This window comes from Varanus komodoensis, unplaced genomic scaffold (genome assembly GCF_004798865.1).
Source record: "Varanus komodoensis strain SLA01 unplaced genomic scaffold, ASM479886v1 scaffold15, whole genome shotgun sequence".
Classification (NCBI taxonomy): Eukaryota; Metazoa; Chordata; class Lepidosauria; order Squamata; family Varanidae; genus Varanus; species Varanus komodoensis.
In genome coordinates, this window is record NW_025335440.1 from 17,080,919 (window position 1) to 17,087,601 (window position 6,683).

Genomic DNA, 6,683 nt, shown 5'->3' on the forward strand with positions numbered 1-6,683 from the left:
ACTTTCCAGAACTTTATCATAGAAACATACCAAACAAACAAACAAACAAACAAACCTTGACTTAAATGTGCTCTTATCCCTATAGGCTATAGTGTAAACATGCAGAGGGTTTTAAAAAAAAATATGTAGGGTTGTACAGTTTTGGAAGTGCAAGTTTATTCAGGTGTGCAAAGAATATGTAATTTGCATACTTTGCATGATGAAGCTGCTAGAGCATTTTGCAACTGTTCTTGGCTTGGCTTGCTATCCCTACTACTAGTAATCCTGAAGGTGAACACACTGCTCATAAACGATGAAACTGAAATGGCACTATCTCCTCTTTCTCTCACTTTCTTCCAATTCTTTCTTATTCTCCTTCCATTAACTGTTTTTTCTGTTACTCTCTCCCCCCCCCCCCACTCACCCACTCTCTCTCCAATCACTCTTAATAGTTTAAGAGGCTTGGAAATTAGGGTGAGGGTCATATAACAACTTGCTTCTTTATTCAAAAATCGTAAAGCTGAACAGTGAAAAAGGCCGACAGGAAGAGCATTGAAACAAGGTGCTGAAGGAGAGCTTTGGGAATAGCCCTGGGCAGACAGGATGATAAGCAAGGGGAGCTACATCAAGCCAGATTTTTCCCTGGAAGCAAAAATGATGAAACTGAGGCTGTCATAGTTCAGGTGCATCATGAGGAGGCAAGTTTCTCTGGAGAAGACCATCATGATAGCAGACTTCAAAGGCAGAAGAAGCAGAAGACCAGGATGAGGTGGATCAGTTCCACAAAAGAAGCTGCAGCCTTGATTGTACAAGAGCTGAGCAGGGCTGCCAAGGACCAGATAGTCTGGAGAGCACTCGTTCCGAAGGTCTTCATTAGTTGGAGATGACTTGACAGCAAGTCACAGCGGCAAATTATGCTGAGAACCAATTTGGTTGTGGTAGTGAGAATGTTTGACTGGGGACTTGGAATGTGAAGGTTCTAACCCCCACTTGGCATGAAGATCACTGGGTAACTTTGGCCCAATTAATGAGTCTCTCAGCCTAATTGTGATGAGGATAACAATGGAGTGGAGGACAACTAGGTAATCAACCTTTGGTTCCTCACAAGAGGAAAAAAGGCAGGATATAAATGAAATGCGATAATAATGTTCATAAACCAGCACTGATGTAAGTCTGGTTTTATTTATATCACTTTTACCATTTTGTGTATCCCACTTCCCTTGCTGAAAAGTTAGGTTTCTGTAAGGTTATGCTGTCCTGTGTGTTTGTCTACCATTTTTGCCCTCCATTTGGGGCAGTATAAAATTCTGAGTAGCTGAACCCAAAGCAACTTAAAAGAGACAACTGGAAGCAAAACTGGCATAAAGTAACATGGAAAAAATGCTGGTGGAAATCATTCTGGATCTGTTGTGCATGTATAATCTGTATTCCCTTCCCAATTAAAGAATGTTTCTCTCACATAAACTAGGTTCTAAATTTTTAAATAGTTTTATTGGAATTCTAAAAACAGAAGGAGGGAAGATTAATCGTGTTAATAATTAGGAAGCTGAATGCTAACATTCCCCCTCCCTCACCAATGCCTCACAGGACCTGCCTGAATGTTATTTCTCTCCGAGTTAATAGAGATTTCATTCTCTGTGAGAAAAACAGCTTGCATGTGCTTTGATCAAAATGTAGTTAGAAGTAATTGGAAAGTTAATTTTAAGCGATTTCGGAATTGCATCTTCTGCTCTCATTGGACTAGAAAAGAGTGATATTTGTTATTCTAACCAGTGGAGACCACTTCTTCTATAAACCCCTAATTGACATAGATGATTTAATATAAAGACTGATGAATGTCTTGCCTATTTCCCTTTTTGTATGTTTGCATATATTTATATCTAAATGATCTGTACATATACAGAGAGTGAGAGAGATCTATACATATACGTAAAGAGTGTGTGTGAGAGAGAGATCTTAAAACATCTTGTTTATTTAGATTCCATGTCACTTTCAAACATTTTTTCCTGTAATTCAATTTTTCCACTGATCTGCAATATTAAAGGCATCCTTTCCAAAGAACTTTTAAAATAAGGGGTCTATTCCAGTGTACTAAAGGGCTGGAGGGGAAAAGTACTAAATCTGATCTCAGAAATAGGGAAGGGTGATTTTCATTATGCAGAGGAGGGCATGTTGGATTGGAATCGGTATACTGATCTAAGAAGTTTGGATGGATGATACTATTTTAATAGGAATTAGACAAGCCTGAATTCCTCAATCTTCCCTAATTCAATAAAGTCACGTTTCTTTGCCTGAGAACTCCCAGAAGCCCTGTAAAATGGAAACTGGGAGAAACTATGAGAAAGATCAATACTTTTTTTTTTTCTAAGAGTAACTTGGCTGTATCTCAGATTTTGTCCTTACATAGCTGTATTCGCATCTTTCCATGTTTTCAGGGGAGAGATACCTGGCATGCTTGGTAGTAGCCCAATCCATGCTGGCTTATGCTAAGAGGAATGTCCAGATGTCCCAAATAGCTGGAGACCCTCAACTCCAGGAAGATCCCAGGATCTAGAGAGAGACTGCAACATGAATCCAGCAAAGGAATCCAACAAAATTCAAATGCATCCCTAGATAGGACAGGAGATGATGAACATGCTGCTTGCTGGTGTTTCTTATTGTTTGTTTTGCTTAAGCTTATGTGTATTTCTGAATAAACCAGATGTTCCAAAACTTCCATAGGTCTCTAGTTATCTCTTTTGCATCCACAGATAATCAAACCCTAGCTTTGACTAGGTTTGGGGGCTTAGAACAAGGTGAATAACCTCAATTTTCAGATTGATGTTCCAATGTGACTTTCGGAGGTTCTGCAGGAGACTTTCAGCCTTTTCCCTTAAATGCCAATCATTTGGTGGTCCCCTGGCTTTTCTGCAGTCCCCTCCTCCATTCTGAAAGGTCAAATTCCTCTCCTAAGACTTAATTACCGGCAGCTAGAGGAAGAGCTTTAAATTAAATACACAGGTATTGCGTATTAGCATTTTGGTTGCAGCCCTTTTGCCTTTGGCTCAGTCCACCAGTGGAAAGTGACATCCAAGAGATTCTCCAAAATGGAACTTGTTCCATGGCCACATCTTACCATGTAAGGGGCAGGGAAGCAGGGAATTTGAATGCATCAGTTTCCCCAGCATTCCTCTCTTCTGTTGCATGCAAGCAAGGAACAGTGACTTGGAAAGAGTCAGTGACTTTTCTGAGCAGACAAACCTGGCTTTCAAACTGTTTAAAAAACAAACAAACGGCTCAGCATGTCTTCGCTTTAGTAGTTTATACCAGCCTTTAAAAAATGCAGAGTTTGGGAGAAATAACAGGAGAAGGAATAATCACTGTTCGTTTTCCCTGTCCAACTCGGAGAATAAAAATATGTTCCACATTTATCCCTCCCCAGGGCATGAGATGGCAAAATTGTGGCTAGGGTGAATGAATGGATACTGCTTCACTTCTGAAGGGAAGCCAATTCAGAAGAGCAAGTGATCCTAGTGAGTTTTGTCACTAGCAGTAACTATAAAGCTCTTACACAATGGCTCCTACTCTTACGAAGTGGATAGTATATTGGATTTAGAGTAGGGTGTGCCAAACTCAAACCCTTTGTATTCAGGGTGAATATACAATGATAACTGTGCAGGCGGCCCTTTTTCCTGTAGGAGACGAAAAGTGGTCCAGTCAGAACTGGACTTCTGTGTATAGAGCAAGGGCCCTGCAAACCGTGAGGGGCCCCAAAACTGTTACCAGAAGGCAGGAGTTGCTTTGTGTGGTTTGCATGGAAAAGTGTAGAGAAAGGCAATTAAAATGATGAAGGGATTGGACTAACTCCCTAACAAGGAACAGTTACAACTACCGGAGTTGTTTAGCTTAGAAAAAGGGCAAGTAAGGGGAGACATGATAAAGGTGTTTAAAATAATGCATGGCATGGAGACTTTCTCCCAGCAACCGCTGTGTTTTTCTTCTTCTCCCATAACACTTGAACCCAGGGTCATCCCATGAAGATGATGGATGGGAAATTTAGGGAAGATAAAAGAAAATACTTCTTCATACAACAGAAAACTTAAACTATGGAAATTGCTGCTATGGGAAGTGGTGATGGCCACCATTCTGGGTGGCTTTAAAAGGGGATTGGACAGAGAAGGAGGCCATCAGTGGCTGCCACCCTTGGTGGCTCTGTGCCACCTCCTTCACCAGAGGTGGCCTGCCTGCATGCAGCAATTGCTGGGGAGCTTGGGCAGGAGGAGGTCTTGCACCCATCCTGCTGGAGGGATCCTGTGGGCAGCAGGTTTGCCACCATGTGTGCACAGAGAGCTGAACTAGATGGGCCTTGGGTCAGATCTGGCATGGTTTTTCTTACCTTCTTAGTTAAACTTTGGGAACACATGCCTTTAGTTCCATAGACACTTGGAGACTGGGAGTTAATTGCTTGTGTTTACATCTCCTGTCAGAGGACCCTTGACTAACAGACTCAACTCTACATTCATAATTTACTGTCCTGTTGACTGTGCTGTAATTAGACAGCACATAGGATAAACTCATAAGCTATAAACTGCCACAGAAGGCACTAGAGAGGTGCTGCACCTGTTTTTATTAAACCCCGTCCTTTAAAATAGATGAGTTATTGACCATAACATTGTAGGAGTCATTTCCACGGCAATTATAGCTAAATAAGGAAGCTTAAAGAAGAATGTTAAAAAAAAGAACTCCCAAAGTCACTACAGGCATGGGATGATACTATGAACTTTTCCATTAATTGGGAAAAGAATGGGGAACTCTTCGGAACAAGCCAGTTTGGACCATTTATGGAACCTCAACGTCCTGCTTAAGCTGAGGAGGTGACAATGCATCATTGGGCATGTACAAAGAGAACTGGGGCTGCAAAGTGTTGACACAGCTTCACATGAGCTTCGAGGTAGAACGTGCACAACTAACTAAAGCTTCTCTCATATGCGTTTCCTGATTCAGATGCTGGAGCCAAGGAGGTTTCATGAAAAGTGAATCATGGTCTTCCTGACACTTTGTAAGCACACTGCAGCTTCAGAAGCAAAGACAGACGGAAGCAGTAAGTCTGTCCAAATCACATTTCTCCTCAAATAGTCCATATAGCAAAGAGACAAGGGTGTGAAGAACACACATGGTTTTTGTGACTGACAGCCCATGTGGTGTGGTGCATCCAGTGCTGGACTGGGGACCAGAGAGATCAGGGTTCTAGTCCCACTCTACAAATCCTGGGTGACTTTGCACCTCTCCCAGACTCTTAACTCAACCCACCTCACTGGATTGTTGCTGTGAGGAGAAAATGAAGCGATGCAATCTGCCTTGGGTTCCTCACAAGAGGAAAAAGGACAGGATATGAAACCAGGGTGACAATGTTAAGGATGCCAATCAGAGAGTAGCTTCAGCAAGGGTCCCCTTTTATTTCAAATCACAGGAAATCATCAGAGGCTGTTCCTGTGTTTTCACTTCAGTGTGTGCATGAGACAGAGAGAGAGAGACAGAGGGAGGGAGAGAGAGGGAGGGAGAGAGAGAGCTGCAAAAATCATGTGTAGGGCTTCCAGTTGGGCAACTGGGAAATGCTTGCCCTGATTACTGCCTGGCCAAGGCCAAAACAATCAAAACCTCTCTTGATGAACAACCAAGAGAATTTTTATATTATATTTATAATTCAACTGGTGCCTTGGAGGTTTATGTTTTTCACATATGAAGCATACATATACCAATGAGAGCCTCTGAGCAGTAGCTACCTAGAATATTTGCAGGAGGGCTGCCTGTAATGCAAGCAAGCCATCCTCAGGCAAGCATGGCTTGTATCCTGCCTGGGGATATGAAGGAGCTTTATTTCAGTACATGGTATGCTTGGAATGTGGGCCACCTCCTAGAGAGGGATCGGTCTGCTGAAACTACACCCTTATATCTAACCCAGGCTTCTCCACCTTGTGCTTTGGCCTAAAAGTCCCATCATCCCCAGGCAGCATGGACAAATCTGGATGGCAGAAGGTTGGTGAGGGTTGACCTCAGCCAACCCCAGGGAGCAAAACCAGAGCGCTCTAGAGGGGTTGAAGGTGTGTCCTCTTGCTGTTGCACAAAATCACATGGCCAACAAGGGCAGGATAGCTCTGAGGGAAGAGTCTCAGAGATGCAGAGGAGCAAGCAGCTGTGATCCTCACCCTGTGGCGACTCTACAGCTCTGGATTGCAACCCCTAGCTGTGCATCAAGCACATTTCCAGTTTCCTCAGAATGACAGCTTGGAGTGGAAGAATTCTCAGGGATTAGGCAAAGCACATTAGCGCTAATGTGGATTGCAAATGAACAAGATTGCTGAACTCTCTTCCAAACAAAACAAAGCAAAATGAAATGAAACACAGAATACATGGTACTCAGGGGGAAAAATCCACTGTGGAATCTGCAGGGCAGATCAATAGAAATTGATCTGAATCTCTTGTGTATTTTTCTGACATTTCTTGCTTGCCTTCAGTTCTAAAGTGCTTCTCTTTTGTATATTCTGTGGAAGTAAGCATACACTTGTATTATATACCCCTGAAGTATGGGGGTATTATTGTTTGTGTGTGTGTGGGTGTGCGTGCGTGCGTGCGTATGTACTTGCATGCAAATATTCACAAATGCTCAGAGATGGAGAAGAAAGTCATTTGGTTTGCATTTTAATGCTATACTGTTGAACTGCTAT